Here is an 18007-nt window from a genome sequence, read left to right as displayed (position 1 = left end):
TTTGTGACTCCTTGGACTGTGGCCTGTTAGGCTCCTCTGTCCATGGGTTTCCCAGGCAAGGATACTGGAGTGGGTTGCCCTTTCCTTCTCCAGGGAATCTTCCAGACCCAGAGATCGAACCTGCCTCTCCTGCATTGGCAAATGGATTCTTTACAACTGAGCCACCAGGGAAGCCCAGATATTTAAATATACAAATACATAATAAATACAACTGACTTGAACAGGCTTAAGAACAGACAGACTCTTGTAGGCATAGTACTCCATAGTGGGTATAGCATACCCACCAAAGAGTAGCTTTGAGTCAAGAGTTATGTTGATTATGAGAATGTCGACTGTATATGCACATTGTAGGAAATCAAAACATGACAAACTATAAATCATTAACAAACCAGAATTTGAAGATAATAAAATTTATTATTAAATAATTTAAAATTAAAAAATTTAGGAAGATTTTCTTTTAGTCTTTGTGTAGTATGAATGCGTAATTTGTAATATTTTTTATCGTGCTTATGAAAGGAGTGAAAAATGTTCTCAAACCTAAAAACTGCTTATCTTTATTTATCTCCTTTAAATATCTACAAAAGAAGTTAGCAGTCTAAAATATGTGACCACTATATTTACAATCTTTAAATAACATGGCCATACTGGCTGTGCCCCTTAATTGTACCTCCTATAGACAGAAGTGTGTATTTCACTGTATTTCCTGCCAACTTGATGAGTATTCAGATACCTTCTAACATGATAATTAGAGAATGTCGTATTTGGATTTGTACTTTAAACATGTTATTGAGGATGAACTTCCCCCCCTTTATATTTCCTTCCTATTTTTTTTAAATTTGTTACTATTCTTTAACCATTTTGCATTAGGAGATTTGTTTTATTTTCTTAATTATTTTTTGCCAGCCCTAGCTGGTATTTCTCAGATAGGTAGTAATATTCTGCAAGCAGATTTTCAAAGTTGATTACTTATCTTCTGGGTTTATTTTATAATGCTTTTACTATTTATATTGTGAAATCCCTTTGTGATTTCTTCTCTTGTGTTGTTTTTACTTAGAAAGACTTTGCCATTCTGACTGAGATAAATTACAGAGATCTTTCTGTTTTATGTTTTGTTTTTTAAAAAATCTTTTAATTGATGTAAATTTTATGGCCTATAATATGAAGTATGATCTTTTTTTTTCAAATTAAACAATTTTCACGGCACCCCTTTTTAAGTACTGTTTCATTTCCTCATGGAATTTTGGTGACAACTTTTATCGCATATGAACATCATATCATGTCTAATTTATCTGTAAGCTTCTACCACTGTGAGGATGTAGTTATTTCAACTTTACTGTTGTTTTAGAATCTGATGAGTGAGTTTTCATTTTTTACTGCTTTCATTATGCTTTTTCTCAAAATCACCGTTTCTAGATAGATGCAGTAAAAGCTCTGACGGGCGTTGCAGGTTTCTCCCCAGTCTTCATCTTACACAGGGAATTTCACAGGGAATCTTATGTGCTGCTACTACTAAGTCACTTCAGTCATGTCAGACTCTGCAACCCTATAGACCGTAGCCCTCCAGGCTCCTCCATCTATGGGATTCTCCAGGCAAGAATACTGGAGTGGGTTGCATTTCCTCCTCCAGGAGATCTTCCTGACCCAGGGATCAGACCCGCGTCTCTGATTATATCTCCTGCATTGGCGGGTGGGTTCTTAACCACTAGCGCCACCTGGGAATTTCACAGGGAATTGTGTGTGAGTCTGAGGCTTTTGTTGTCTCCCCAGAATATTTGTTTCTTGAATTCTTAACATCCTTATACTCTAGCTGTGTCCAACTCTGTGCAACCCCATGGCCTGTAGCCTGCCAGGCTCCTCTGTCCATGGAATTCTCCAGGCAAGAATCCTGGAGGGGGTAGCCACCAGTATACTTCAGTAAATAAGGTGCTTTCGCTATTGCCTTTTCATCTAGTTTCTGGGTTGTCTTATTAACCTCATTTTCTTAGAAAGCACTTAATAAATAATGACTTTTTCAGGAGAGCAGTGCAGAAATGGCATGTTCCTCTCTGTGGCCTGTATAGCCCGGGCCATCTGGACTGGCTCTGGCAGGTGAGAAGGCGTCACCCCAGCGTGCTTCTTCAGGAAGATTTTAAAGTTTGGTTGTTTTTTTTTTTTTTTTTTATGTAGACCATTTTTAAAGTCTTTATTGAGTTTGTTACAAGATTGCTTCTGTTTTATGTTTTGTTTTTTTTAGCCACGGGACATATGAGATCTTCACTAATATGAGATCTTCACTACCCGACCAGGGATCAAACCCACACTCTCCTGCACTGGAAGGCAAAGTCTTAGGCACAGAAAGTCCCCTCAGGAAGGTTTTTTAACCTAATGGGACAGGCTGTGGTATGCCACATGCCCATAAAATGTCCTGACTGGAGTTTGGATTTAAATGCAAGGCCTCATGGGGCTCAGATTGTTTGGACTGTGAGTTTATAAATCACAGTGCACAGGCATTCTCTGGAGTGAGGTCAGCTGCTTTACTTCCATCCTGTCAGCTTTATGGATTTAAAGAAAACAGTGCAGCGGCTGAAATGTGTCCGAGCAGAAGGCAGAAGTTAGCCAGGCCAAGTCCACTTGCTGCATCTGAGTTAGGGTGAGTCCAGGGGCTCCGCCTGACAGTGACGGCAGTGATGTGATATCCATCCTTGATATGGTCTCCCTCGAGAGCCATCCTTTGAAGGCCTCTTGGTGATCACTTTCTGGTTTTGGCTTCACAGTCTGCTCTCTCTCCCTGAGCTAAGTGACGCCGACATTTCACCTCCCTGATCTAATATGCTGAGGTACCCACTTAACATCGATTGCACATTTATAAAGAGCTGTTAGCAGAGTTGCAGAGAGAAGAAACACGACTGAAACAGAAGCAGTAGACACACTCGCTGCTCTGCCTTTGTCATGCCTCTGTGAGCAACCTGGCGTGGGCTGTCATACCTGAATCCCGGAGGCCGCCTGGCACGGCCATGGCCCTCGATGCCTCTTCACACCTCTGACTGCTGAACTGTCTGAAGTGCCTGTCACTCTGAGTGGTGCTCCTTTGAGGTTCCTGTTCATTTCGGTTTTAGGAACATCTAAATCAGAGGCCTAGAGGAGGGAGAAAGATTTTAGTGCTAAAGATGTAAAGGAAGAAGTGTATACCTTTTACTAGCATATGAAAACATATGCTGTCGCATTTAAAGTATGGACTAGGAAGCAGGGTTTGTCATCAGCCTGATGAAAAGTCCTTTCTGAAAAGAAAGGAGAATCGTAAAGGAGGTCGAATGATCCATGCTGGTTCATCTCTCCGTTGCTGTTTAAGATACACATTTCTTCCTTCAGTAACAGCAGAGAGGGCCATAGTCACCCAAGACGTGGGGAAACAGTTCTACAGGATTTCATTGAATTTGAACTGGAATTGGAACGTTTTCTCCTATTCCTTTATTCCACCTTTGTTTAGATACTCTGATAGGTCTATGTCCCACTTCATCAACGATTTCCTGGTACAAAATTTGAAAAGTTTTCTTTTTTTTTTTTAATTTCCTGCTTGCTAACATTTTTTTTTCAGATATACTCAGATATGTACATTGATCATGACATTACTGCATGCTTTTTTTTTTTTTTGCCATGCAGCATGTGGGATCTTAGTTCCTCAGCCAGAGGTCGAACCCCCATCCTCTGCAGTGGAAGCATGGAGTCTTAACTACTGGACCACCAGGGAAGTCCCGAGAAGGTTTTTATTCCATTCTTCTCATCCCTCTTTCCAGTCTTCCCTGCTACTCCCATGGCACAAAGGAAGGCTCTCAGACATTGGAGCCTGTTACTGTGAGATGATTACTGAGACCGTGGACCCTAGTGTTGATGGAAGACCCTGTAGGAACTCCCGGCTAGAGGACTGGGAGTGACTGCTCTGAACTGGTTGTGTATTAAAATACTCCTGTGTGCTCTAAAGAGGGGCTCAGAGGCATGGACTCTCCCACTGTAGCTAGGGTACTGGCCACGTACCAATCGCCAGGACTGCATGTTGAAGGAGCTCCAAGACTCTGTCCACCGGCGGGAGGAACCAGGGAGAGCAGCAATCTTGGAGAGTTAGTCATTCAACAACCTTCCTCTTGGAAACACTTTTTTGTTACAATGAAGGTGGTTGTTCCTGAAATCTGGAGAGCTTGCAGCTGTGTAGAAGTTTCCTGAAGCTTTCTAGATCATTTCTCCTGATGTGTTAGTTTTCAGAGTGAAGTGTTATGCTGAAGATGTTGAAAACCTTTCCCAGCTTTATATGTAGAGAAGAAAGGTTCAGTTAGAAAATATGCATTGTTAAAATGACTTTTCTTCTGGAGTTTCTATTAATCCTACAAGTTAGACTCACAGCATAGAAGCTAGTTTAGAGGATTGAACAATTGTGCTTTTTAATTTTTGCAGAGCAACTTGGAGAAGCAAAGGAGCATTTCTAACCGGCCTATACTGTGCTCTGCTTTCTTTTTCCAAGTTTGGATTAAGTTATGTTACTTGGATGCTGAGATGTTTGATTCTTAGATGAGGGTAGCAATGAATCTAGGTGAAAGTGTGGTGTGTATTGTCTACAATCTTCCTTGGGTTGGAGGCAGAGAAGGAAGCAGAGCTGCGGTGTTTTTTTTCCCCTGAAAAATGTCACATAATTTCCACATTTGGCTCTGACAACACAGTTCTCTATACCCTTAAAGAAGGGTGAGAGAGAAGTAGGGAAGCTCTTGGTGTGGGCTTACTCATAATTGTGGCTTTTCTTAGCTTAACTTCAGTTTATCTCCTTTGATGAGTCACTCACATACCCTATTATCCAGCTCTAATGGCTTTAAATATATTCTTTGTTTTCCTATTTCTGCAGAAAGTGTCTATATTAATATATTTTTTATTTGGCCGCATTGGGTCTTAGTTGTGCCATGCAGGGTCTTCTGTTGTGGTGCTCAGACTCTCTAGTTATGGTGCGAGCTTGCTTGCTCCATGGCATCGGGGATCTTAGTTCATTGACCGGGGATCAAACCCCTGTCCCCTGCATTGCAAGCCAGATTCTTAACCATTGGACCACCAGGGAAGTCCCAGAAAGTATTATTATTATTATTTTTTTAGAAAGTATTATTTTTATATCAAGCTAATCCTTGCCATAAGAGTCCAACTTGACTTTTCATTAATAACTGTAGTGGATTGAATAATGGCCCCTCCAAATTCATGCCTACCTGAAACCCCAGAATGGGACCCAATTTGGAAATATTCAGTGTAGATACAATTACTTAAAGATAGAGGTGTGATTGTACTGGGTTAATCTGATGACTGGCATCCTTATATAAAGAGGAGAGGACATAGAGAGATACACAGAGTAGGGTGACTTATGTGGAGATGGAACGTCTGGAAAGCTCCAAGAAATAAGGAGTGATTCTCCCTAGAGTCAGCTTGGGCTTTCCTGGTGACTCAGATGGTAAAGAATCTTCCTGCAATGCAGGAGACCCAGGTTTGATTCCTGGGTTGGAAAGATCCCCTGGAGAAGGGAAATGGCTACCCACTCCAGTATTCTTCCCTGGAAAAATCCATGGACAGAGAAGCTTGGCAGGCTATATAGTCCATGGGGTTGCAAAGAGTGGGACACCACTGCGCAACTAACACTCCCTAGAGTCATCATGAGGAGGATTACCCACCAGAGACTCTTGATTCCAGACCTCTGGCTTCTGTAGCTATAAGAAAATAAAGTCCAGTTGTTTGAAGACATCCATTGTATGGTAACTGTGAAGAGTCAGACACAACTGAAGTGACTGAGCCCACATGCATACACTTGGCTCTAGGGAATTAATGTAACAGCCACTACAGAATGGCATAGATTGAAGGCCATCCTCTTACTGACCTTCAGCTTGAGGTGCTGTGAGGTGAGCAAGGTTTTAAATTGCGATTATACTCAATGCAGTAAAATTTTCCATATGCAGGAAGCTGCTGTGTCTGGTAAGCCTTCCATTTTAATTTGGTCAATATATTGTAAAACACAACTTACTGGAATCCTGTGCCACTTGAAGGAGCTTCTGTGAACTTTTAAAATCTTAACTTGTAGGAAGTGGTCTGTAGGGCTAGATGCCTGTTGCCTTTGTTATTCCACCAAGGTGATTTTTCAAATTCCTTAAACCTGCTTGTGTAGCAAGTTGGGACTTAAGGAATAAGAAATCGATTGTGTCTCTTAAGGATGTATTTGTTCACACCTTCAGTGCTCAAGGGCTCAAGGTTGTAGTGCCAACAAACAAGATGAAAATGCTACAAAGGATACAAGGTGACACTCTATGATGTGTCCTCTTGAATGTCCACTGGGAAGCACAGCATTGGGAGCACAATCTGCTGCCCCACATTGTTATCATCAGGAAAAAGGGAAGTCGATATGCAGTTAGTGAAAACAGTGTCTTTGAAGGGAGTTGTGACTCTTGATCAATAGAGATAAAAATGCAGTATCTTGAGGACATTGATTCAGCCTCCCTGTGTATGGTACCTTTAGGCCCATATTCTGGAAGCATAAATCAAGGTGAGTCAAGTCCTCAGGCTGTGCAGCAGTAATATGTTCACCTGGAGGGGTGATGGAAGTGGCGAAGTGGCTGAGAAACGTCCCCAAGGGCCTGCAGTCTTGCACTTCCACGTGATGTCCTTTGGCTTGATTTCTTGCAACAGGAGCCCTCTCATTTGCTCTGAAGGGCCCCCTGACCATTAAGAAAGGGCCCAGTGGAAAAGTCCCTCTTATTTTCATTATCAGATGCTCAAAAGGAATGGCAAAATCCAGAGATTTCCCCACACAGAGTGTCTAGTGATCCCACTAGTAGAGCCTCTCAACTCAGACAAGCTCAGGACATGAAGCCAATTTGGATTGGAAAATCACTCTGCTAGCTTTAGATGTCATGTGTGCACATTCATGAAAACCTGGCTGCTGTCCAGAAGAAAGCATGTGCTGTCATCCTTCCCAGGAGGTGTTCCACGTGAGCCAAGCTTTTCTGGGACTGGCAGGGCTAAGTGCTGGAAGGGGTGGGGAGCAAAGGAAAGATAATAATGTCTTTCTAATATGAACTCTACTGGGCATTACTTACTCAATTTAGTCTTTAGGATGTTCCTGTGGTTTGTAGACATTTCTTAATATGAAGATGATTTTTAGTCTTAATTTGGAAATTGAGGACCACAAAGTTAAAATGATTCGCTTGAGGTTATACAATTAAGTTATTATTAATAGTAGAGACTTCTTTTGGGAGCACAGAAGGAAAGAAATGGGAAAGGGTATGAGTGAGTATGTACATGTATGTGTAAATTCGGGGACATTTTTTTCCTGATGATTTCTGATTTCAACCGTTGAATTGCAACTTAGGAAGGACTCTTTCTGGTCTATAACGATGGAGCAGGCTCCATTCAGTCTAAGGTGTAAGGTGAAGACCGCCGTGTGATATACTGTATCCATATTTATTAAGCATGTACCCCTTCCACGCACAAAAGGATGCAGAAGAAGCCCCTGCTTTTTGTTCTTCCCTTGGACCATGCAATTAATCTGCATTAAACAATGCAGATTAAATAACACAGAATTGAATAATCTATAGTTGTGTTTACTAAGGAATTTTATATATTCTGTTCATTTAAAAGAAAACACAGACAAGTAGCATTTTATAATTTGTTTTACACACATGCTCATGAGTTTTTACTTATTTAGTACATGAATTGATTTTGTGTGTGTGTCAGTGATAAAAGGGACAAAAGCTTCCTTAGCCCTGCACTGTGTCATGGAAAATCCAACTTTATCTTAATGAAAGGAGATGGACTTTGGGTTTCTCTTGGGCCAGTTCTCTACCCTTAATAACCCCATAAGCTGTTCACATGACATCCATCACTGCCCAGAGTGATGACTCGGAGGCCATCGATGTTGCCCATTGTCTCGGACTGTGTACCCTGTGCAGCTGGCCGTTAGCACCAGCCAGTCTTCCTTACCCTAGCTGACAGTGCTAATCAGGCTGATCAATATGACCTCCCCTCCTCATGGCACATCACTAAGTGGATTTTCTTTACTTAATATCCAAACGGAGTGACTGTTTGAATGGACAGTGGAGATTTTAGCAAGCCCTCTGCTAATAAACCTGTGCTACAGTAGAAAGGAATTAAACATGACCATACCAGTGGGAGCAGAGCTCTTTGGGAGGGGGGAGGGTGTCCCAAACCAGGTGAGTTTAGGTAAATAGTCTAGCATTTTAGAATTACTTTCCATGTGTTTTTCCACAACTAAGCATGAAGGGGGCTAATGTTTTGAACCTACATGGAAAATCATTTGTTCTATTTTCCTTGAAAGTCTCAGAGCTTTAAGTCAAAGGAAAAATGAGCATCTCTCGTATAGTTCATCCAGGGATCTAGTGATGGCTCTGTTTACCAAAACCAAGTATGAATTTGTGAATGAATTTTTGCTGACTGTGTTGATAAGATAGCAGTCGTAAGCTCATTCTGTAGTTCATGCATGAAATATATTTATGAAATGTAACTGTATCTTACCTTAAATTTAAATCATAGCTAATCCATGCACTCAGCACCCATTGAGGTCACTGTGCAGTATAGATAGTCAACTCTATGGTTACTGCTAATACGAATGTGGACCAGAATTCAAAGTATAATTTGTCTTCTGACACTTTGCTTCTTAGTAAGCTGACTGTTATCATTAGGCAGTATTTCATTTGACATAAGACCTTTGGTTTTTTGGGGTTTTTTTGTAAGTTCATTTATTTCATTTGGGGCTGGAGATAAGGCTGAAAAGAGTAAAATATGTGGGGAGGTGTTTGCATTCATAAGAACTGTTGATTGGCTATTTCACTGAACAGGGACCCATCAAGTTCACTACTCTGGTTAGATCTACCCTTAGTTGGTTTTTTGGCTTGCGATATTGTTATAATTTTTCCTTTGCTGTCAACTGTATGATGGCTGAGGTCCAGGATTTCCACCGTTCCCCTAAATGCAGAGGAGAGTGAGGGATTTGATATATCTGCAGGGGCCCAAGGATATACTTTAAGGGTCCTACTCTATATGGTTTCACAGTAGAGCTATGAGGGAATTTTGTTTTCTACTCAGAAATAATACATTGCTGCTGGTTTTAAGTGGCTGATTTAATGTTCCTTAGATCCAGGAAGATTTACATTGTTGAACCTCCAATGCTTGCTCTTTGCAAATGGTCACGTTTCCATATTTGTTCCCAAGTTTGAAAAACTTAGTGTTAGTTTCTGATGGATTTAGAAGTTAACTGTGACACTCAGGAAATTCTTTGCTTCTCACCTGATAGAGTAAGCCCTTCTGAGCAAATCTTCATGTTTGTGAGCCCCAAGAAACGGTGTGGAGTGTTTTGATCCTGGAGGACCTTGAAATGGGAAGGTCTCAAATGACATAGGACATGGGAGAGTGCTATTTTGTAGCTTAGGCTCAGAAATTGGGCTATCGAAAGGTGTAAGATTTTCTCTTTGGAGGACAGAGAGAGGGGAAAAAAAAAAACCAACAACCAACTATCACAGTAATGAGGGAAAAACCAAAGAAATGGATAAGCTTTGAGAATTTTCTTCTGCCGCTTTGTCAGATTGTCTTCAAGAGCTTAGAGTGCTGACTTAATCCCTTAGCAACCCTGTGTGTTATGTCAAAAGTGTGTGGTTGTGTGCGTGTGCATGTCTGTGTGTGTACAGTTATATATATAAGCATAAGTACGTGATGGAGTAAAGGCAAGAAGACGGCTTACTTTTTATTTTTTTTTAAAAAAGGTAAGTACGAAAGCTAAAAACACCACATTAATGTGACATCTGTTGACCAAATAGGAAAAAAGCATTGCAACTAAGCAAGATCAGGCCTGTCTTAATCAGAAGCTGTTGCCTTGGACAGCTGTAACATGGTGCCCGGAAAATTGTTTGTACCAATAACATCTAGATGATTTGTTTTTCCCACCACCTAAGGGAAGTGTTGTTGGGCTTTGTGGATAACTGGAAGATGCAGGAGTGTGTCTTTTCATTGTGCTGGTCATCAAGGCTGATGTGGGAGTATTGGGGGCAGTAGCAGGAGGATCCAACTGCAGATAGCATTGCTTGCGTCCTGCAAACCATCCAGAACTCTGGGGCTTGGCTTTGCTAGCCAACATGCATTAAGCCTTCAGACTGTTACTCAGGCCTCTGACCTACTTTTCTGGTTACGCCTGCCTAAGCGAACCCATTAGGAGAACTCTTCCTGGTTGGAACTGTCCTGATCACAACTAGAACCTTTCAAAGTGTAGGCTTGTAGTGGAGCCCCCTTCATTGGGTATGGTTGGGCTTTGGTGGCTGCAGTGTGAGTTGGGGTTATTTCACTGTCAGAGATCATAATTGAGTAAAAGGTAAGTGGACGTAGGCAGTGGTTAAGTCTGAGAAGACACCTGGTCTTTAGCATCCGTTCTGTTAGTACGTGGTAGTGAGCCAAGAGGAAGCCACCAACTGCTGGGAACAGCTACTCTCCTGTGCCCTGGCAAGGGCAGGGAGAGGACAGGAACTCCCACAGCATATGTTCAGGGGATTAAGGGGGAACATGGGCCGAAGCTGATGGGCAAAGAGGAATCTTATATGGAGCCAGCTGTCTTTTTAGACCGTAAGAATCTTCTTTCAGATCCAGGCAATCTGGGCTTCCATGTCACCAGCCTGGCTTGTGGACTGCACTCTGGTGATGTTATTTTGCTGGAGAAAGCAAAGATCTGAATGAACAGATGGGAATGGATGCTGGATGATTATGGGCTGCTCCCGTGTGATTGTGCAGCACAGGGAGTCGGGGGACATGGAGGCTACAGGGAGGATAGATCTGAGTTGCCCACAAAATCCATTCTCATTCTGTTCTGAAAGGTGAGCAGAGTCCACATTCTCTCATGTGCCACAAGGTGAGTTGGAGAGCATGTGTTTTCCTACAGCCCTCAACCTCGAACCTTTCATCCTAATGATTTTTGAGCATGTGGGTGATAGCACAGAAGAGCACATGTGAGACGTTAGCACATGTAAATACACATAAGACATTTTAACAGGAGCTGGTCATGCATTTGAAGCTTTCAGAATTACTGACATTCAGATTTTCAGCGTGATGGTTCTGCCTTGTATCTGCTAGAATTGTGTGGCTTATGAAAATATGAACGATTATTTTTGTTGATTTTCATCTATTTGAACAAGCAAAATTTTAAAAAATAGGTATTTATTGTTCCCCTTTGCTGGAGTAATAACATAAATAGCTCACTGACATCATCCTAAATAGGTCTCTTGCCCCAAGAAACCTGCAGTCAAAAGCCCAGGCCAAAGCACTGTTGACTGAGGTGTAGGAAAAAAACAAACGTGCTCACTACTGCCTTTTAAATTTTTCTGTCCTAATTTCAAATCCTGAGTCTTTTGAGATAAATGAACTCAAGGATCCAAGACTGACATTAGCTTTCTTCCTGATAGGGGTGAGCCAACAGGAATGATGTGCACCCAGACATATGGCATTGGATGCTGGCAGGCCACTCTTGAGATCACCACTTATTACATAGGAAGGAAGTGGGAATCAAACTGATAAATGCCTTGTCCAAGGACACTCAGCTCTTTGAGGCCTGTATATTGCTATGCTATGTGGGAAGTTACAAAGGAGAGCTTTTAGTTGGACCAGGTGTCTGTGGTTACTAGTGTGAAGTTGACATACAGATGAAACTAAAGATGTCATGAGTCATGTTTGGTACTGAATGGTGGACATAGAGGGGGAAAAAGCTTGAGTGTGGGATGAGTTTTAGCACAAGGACAGATATTAGTGTTTTTCCTCTTGGCAAACATTCAGTTATATTAACATAAGTATTTTAAACCCTTCCCTACTAAAATAGGACTGTGTGCTTATTATTTTGAGGGTTGAAAGGAAGGACTAAGGTAAGTGCTGGTGGTTAAAGAACAAGGAACGACTTGCTTTATGCTTGCTTATTCCAGCCACGCCTTTATTACACATGCCTTTTAAAATTTCATCATCACCAAAGGCTAATGCAGTGCTAGTAGGTAGACCATTTTGTTTCTTGGCAAAAGAGAATTCTTAAGGGGCTGATCCATCCTCTTGGATGTGCAGGAAGATTTGATATTAAATTCTCTACCCTGCCAAAGGCAGAATAATACAGAATCATATCCCAGATAACCTCAGTCGCTTTCATCATGAGAAGTCTTAATAGGTATTTCCCATTCTATCTTGCTGTCTCTTTGTCCCTCCTGATGGAGGGAGTTGGTGAATTTTGGGAACCAGCCAAAAAGGGAATTAGGTAAGCTAAGTCTTCATTTCTGCTATTAACTTGTATTCATAGAATAATATTTAATAGCTTCAATTATCCTTGAGATAAATGAAGAGGTTCATCATGCACAGAATCATATTGTGAAACATTGATTTGTGCTTTTTAGAGGCTAACACAGAAATTGAACTGCTGTGTGTCAGAGGCATTATTTTAAAAATAGAGCCATACTGGATGCATGCTAAGGGTTTTGTCTCTTAGCTGTACCAGAATTACCTCTACTTATTTGCGTTTAAAAAATTGGTTATAACATCATTACAGAATCATTGTGCAGTACATGAATTTTCTTTGCTTTTTCTAATTTCTCCAGTGTTGGGTTCTTTAAGAAACCATCTTGTAAAAACTTCCAGAATGAATGATTTTTATTTTCAGCTTGCTGGTTTTGTCCTCTCAGTTCTTTCCAGGTAGGGGTCATGTTGTTTGCTCTGCCTTGTCATGTGGAGTTTTGAAGTGTTTAGCACTGGAATTTCCTCATCCATTAAGATTCTGGTTGAGCTATGACGTTAGTTTCCAATAGGGAAAATTATGAACAGGATGAAATCACACACGGACTGTCAATGTGGAAAGTGGATGTTTTCCTTTTCTATAGCTCCAATATGGAATCAGAACTTCATAATTGTACTAGCAACTTAAGATTCTTTGCATTGAGAAACTGAAGATTAACAGTGATGTTAATTGTTAGTCATTGCTCTATTTAAACCTCATGCTGCAGTTATTTAGTCTTGGTAAGAAGCTGAGGGCTACAATTTTCATTCTCCTTTACTAATAACTCACTGTATAATTCTGGCATAAGATTAAATGATTGTAGTTTTGAAACTATTCTTACACCCACTAAGGCTTCCTTGGCCTTTTAAAGGAACAACTTCAGGTTCTACTGCATGGTTTTCCTGGAGGGCCTTATACAGGCAAAATCCCAATTAGACAGTGCCATTGCAACAGGAGCAAAAGATGAAATAATATTATCACTTAGAATGTTGTATACAGTAGAATCTTTAAGAAACATTTGTTGAATTAAATGGATTTGTTGGTAAGTATGTCTGAGTTATAGTAGAGACCATATGCTTTCTCTAAGCCTGTCCTGAAAGAGACATTTTTCAAAGGAAGGTCTGGATATTAAGTCTTGATAATTAATCCTCATAATTAAGATCTAGGATTAGAAGAAGGTTTGGATGTTTCTGTATACCAAGTATGGGGAAAGACAGTCTGACAGTAAATGAAAAATTGAGCCTTCTTTTCATAAAGCCTTATTCATTGAAGCTAAGTAGATGTTAAGTGGTGGAGAAGGTCTCCTATTTCAGGGAGACCTCTTGAGGGGACTTTTAATTTGGAAGCCCCTACGAGGACCCATCTACTCACTAAAGCAAAAAGTTGCTTGTCGCTTATAGGATCAGAGCAGGGAGTTCTGGGTGGCCTTGCAGCAGTCAGTCATATGATAATCATATTCTGCTACATTTTGCTCTACTCCAGTAATTTCCTATCCTGCTAACCTGCTAACCCCAGACAATCCTGGTGACTTACCTATTTGGTGGTGAAACTATCAATTTTCCACTTTTCATATCAGTCTTTATGCTGGTAGACCAAAATTTAGGTAGGTATCATCTAGGCTCCATCACGTCCTTGGTGTCACCAACTTTATGTGGTCCCTGGATGGCGTAGGTCAGATAATCGTTATATGTCTGATACATAATGGATGATCATAAATGGTGAGCCCATCTCTCTGTGAGATGTAATTTCCATGTCACTCTTACATGACACTTTGCAAGACTGTACGGCTTCTAAAGTGATTCTTCTTTTCTATGGTGATTCAGAGAGGAACTCTGAGCTGAGCATCAGAAGGTATCTGAGTGCTACTAGCTGTTATTTTTGTTTTTAAAACTTCTTATTTTGGGCCTGCCTTTCTGCATGGGTATCTACTAGTTTTATGGATTGCTTTCTCTCTAATGAGGCACTTTCTGAAGTTTTCTTGACATTCTCAGGTAGGTCCCTGTGAGGCTAAGCCATGAGCTGTCAGAGGGAGACAGTTTTCTTTTGATTGCAGGTGCCTGGCTCAGAGCAGCTCTTATGAAACATTTGTTCCCTTGAGAATGATGGGTATATTGATCTTGTGTGTTTTCTACTCATCTTCCTACATATTTCTAAACATGGTTTTGAATGCTGCTGCTGCTAAGTCGCTTCAGTCGTGTCCGACTCTGTGCGACCCCATATAACGGCAGCCCACCAGGCTCCCCCGTCCCTGGGATTCTCCAGGCAAGAACACTGGAGTGGGTTGCCATTTCCTTCTCCAATACATGAAAGTGAAAAGTGAAAGTGAAGTCGATCAGTCGTGTCCGACTCTTAGCGACCCCATGCACTGCAGCCTACCAGGCTCCTCTGCCCATGGGATTTTCCAGGCAAGAGTACTGGAGTGGGGTGCCATTGCCTTCTCCGATGGTTTTGAATACATTTTCCTTTTTTCCACTTTCTTTGTGTTTGTGAGACCCAATAGAAGGCAAATATTAAGCTATTTTAAAAATTTAAAGACCCAGTTAAACCAAGTTCTAATCCATTTAAGCCTTGAAAAAATCTCTTATGAATACATGAACATTCATTCTAAAGGTAATTGAGGATGCAGAGGCCATTTTAATACCTTCTTCCCATCATTCTCTATTTAGAGAATCTCTTCTACCTGTGTCTTCAAAATCAGAAAGTTTTCTTTTCTTTTTTTTGTTTATTTGATGAGGTGGTTGTCCACTGTCTTATACTCAATAAAAGAGTTGTTGGAATGGTTATTAACAAGATTGTAAAATCTTATTTTTACAAAAACCTTGTGTCCCCGTTTGAATATTTCACCAGCCCTGTTGATGTGAGCAAATATATCTCCTAAAAGGAATTTGACCCCCTTTTTCCCTCTGAAGGCTTACATAATTGAACTACTTCACTCATTGAAGTTGAACTGTTTCCTGGAAAACCAGCGTTATTTTACAAGCTTAGCCGTTAGGGTAAGTGATTGTGTCTTACATATATTTATATGTATACCTATACCTTAGGGGCTAGCAGTATGCAAGGTGTATTACTGGTATCCATTAATTTTATTTATTTTGTTGGTTTCACATTGTATCCCTTAAAATGTGAAGTCTTCCTTTTACTTGGCTGGTCATTGGAAAATCACAGAGCACTGAACTCCACTTCAATGCTTAAAATACTGGATTTCTACAATTACTGAAGGTGATTTCAGACTCTTTAGGAAAAAGTCAGTTGCTGTCTTCTCTTCTTATTCATAAGTTAATTTTGGACTTGGAAATCCCTAGTCTTTCTCCCTATGTCCACTATTCAGTGAAAGTTAGAAGAAAGCTATTTCTTAGTTTTAAAAGTTGATAGAGAAAAAGTAAAATTGGACTCCTACCTCATACGATATATAAAAAATTAACTAAAAGTAGATCAAAGGTCCAAATGTAAGAGCTAAAACTATAAAATTCTTAGAAGAAAGCATTGGTATAATGCTTTATGACCTTGAATCAGGAAACAGTTTCTTAACTATTATACCATTAGCACAAGCGACAAAAGAAAACAAGTAATAAACTGAGCTACATATGGCCAGTAGGCACATGAAAAGATACTCAGCATCACTAATTATTAGAGAAATGTGAATGAAAGCTGTAACAAGATGCTACCTCACACTGGTCAGAATGGCCATTATTAAAAAGTCTATAAGGAGAGGATATGGAGAAAAAGGGACCCTCCTATACTGTTCGGAATGTAAGTTGGTACATAAACTGTGGAAGACAGTGTGGAAGTTCCTCAGAAAACTAAAAATAAATTTACCATATGATCCAGCAGTCACACTCCTGGGCATATACGCAGATAAAACTATAATTCAAAAAGATACATGCATCCCTATGTTCATAGCAGCACTGTTCACAATAGTCAAAACACAGAAACAACCTAAATGTCCATCAACATGTGGATGAACAAAGAAGATGTGGTATGTATATACAATGGAATACTACTCAGCCATCAAAAGAAGTGAAATAATGCCATGCAGCAACAAGCAGGCAACCAGAGATGATCATACTAAGTGAAATTAAGTCAGAAAGTGAATGACAAATACCATATGATATCATTTACATGTGGAATCTAAAATATGGCACAAATGAACCTATCTACAAAACAGAAACAAATTCTCAGACATGGAGAACAGACTTGGGATTGCTAAGACAGGGAGCAGGAACAGGAGGGAAGGACTGGGAGTTTGGGATTAGCAGATGTAAACTATTATATATAGGATGGTTAAACAGTAAGGTTCTGCTATATAGCACAGGGATATTCCATATGTCATAAATCGTAATGGAAAAAATATAAAAAGGACTGTCTATATGTGTGCAACTGAGTCACTTTCTACAACAGAGATTGGCACAACATTGTAAATCAAGTATACTTCAATAAAAAAATATATATCTAAAAAAATTATATATATGTGTGTGCGTGTGTGTGTGTGTGTGTGTGTAAAGGGGCTTCCTTTCTGGCTCAGCTGGTAAAGAATCCACCTGCAATGCAGGAGACCTGGGTTGGGAAGATCCCTAGAGAAGGGAAAGGCTTCCCTTTGACATTCTCACTCTACTGAGAATGTCAAATGTCAATGTCAATGACATTTGTTAAGTGTCAATGTCAATATCCACTCTAGTATTTTGGTCTGGAGAATTCCATAGACACTACAGTCCATGGAATCGCAAAGAGTTGGACATGACTGAGCGACTTTCACTTTCACTTTCATATGTATAAAGAAGTCAGATAATCCAACAATAAAAAGGCAAATAATCCAGTTTTTAAAATGGAGTAAAGGTTATCATAAAGAAGGCTGAACCCCAAAGGATTGATGCTTTTGAGCTGTGGTGTTGGAGAAGACTCTTGCGAGTCCCTTGGACTGCAAGGAGATCAAACCAGTCAATCCTAAACGAAATCACTCCTGAATATTCATTGGAAGGACTGATGCTGAAGCTGAAGCTCTAGTACTTTGGCCACTTGATCTGAAGAGCTGACTCATTCGAAAAGACTGATGCTGGGAAAGACTGAAGGCAGGAGGAGAAGGGGATGACAGAGGATGAGATGGTTGGATGGCATCACTGACTCAATGGACATGAGATTGAGCAAGCTCTGGGAGATGGTGAAGGACAGAGAAGCCTGGCATGCTGCAGTCCATGGGATTGCAAAGAGTCAGACACGACTGAGCAACTGAACAACAGCAAAAGGTTTAGAATAACTGTTTCTCCAAAGAAGATAAACAGATGGTCAATAATCACATGAAAATGTGCTCAGCATCATTAGTCATCAGGGAGATGCAAATCAAAACCACAGTAAGATAGCACTTTACCTATTAGAATGGCTATGATCGAAAAGACAATAAGTGTGGGGGAGAACGTGTAGAATCCTCATACATGTCTGATGAAGAATGTAAATGGCACAGCTGATTCGGAACAGCAGGCAGTTTCTCAAAAAATTAAACATAGAATTATGTTTAGATATATACCTAGGTATATACAGTTCTAGGTATAGACCCAAGAAAAGAGAATTTTGAGAATTTTATCTAACAGGAAAAATTTTTTCATACGATTTCATTATTTTAAGAGAAGTTTTAGATTTACAATATAAAATTGAGAGGAAAGTATAGAAAGTCCCCATATACCCACTGCTTCCACATATGCAAAACCTCCCCAATTATCAACA

At 40.3% G+C, this 18007-nt stretch overlaps 1 protein-coding gene across 12 annotated transcripts in view; it reads left to right on the top strand.

The window, feature by feature from the left end:
* Window positions 1-18007, top strand: part of TLN2 (talin 2) — a 493069-nt gene that overhangs the window by 240286 nt on the left and 234776 nt on the right. For 2 of the 12 annotated variants that reach the window (XM_081507553.1, XM_081507547.1), the window contains exon 4: window positions 3640-3739. The exons of the other annotated variants lie outside the window; for them this stretch is intronic. The gene's annotated coding sequence lies outside the window, so the exon portion shown is untranslated. The remainder of the gene's footprint in view (window positions 1-3639; window positions 3740-18007) is intronic. 12 annotated transcript variants of the gene reach the window in all.

The sequence above is a fragment of the Giraffa tippelskirchi genome, chromosome 7, assembly GCF_054371585.1.
Source record: "Giraffa tippelskirchi isolate mGirTip1 chromosome 7, T2T-mGirTip1v1.2.pri, whole genome shotgun sequence".
In the NCBI taxonomy this organism is placed as follows: Eukaryota; Metazoa; Chordata; class Mammalia; order Artiodactyla; family Giraffidae; genus Giraffa; species Giraffa tippelskirchi.
Note: the sequence above shows the minus strand (reverse complement) of the source record. Positions and strands in the feature narration are given on the sequence as shown.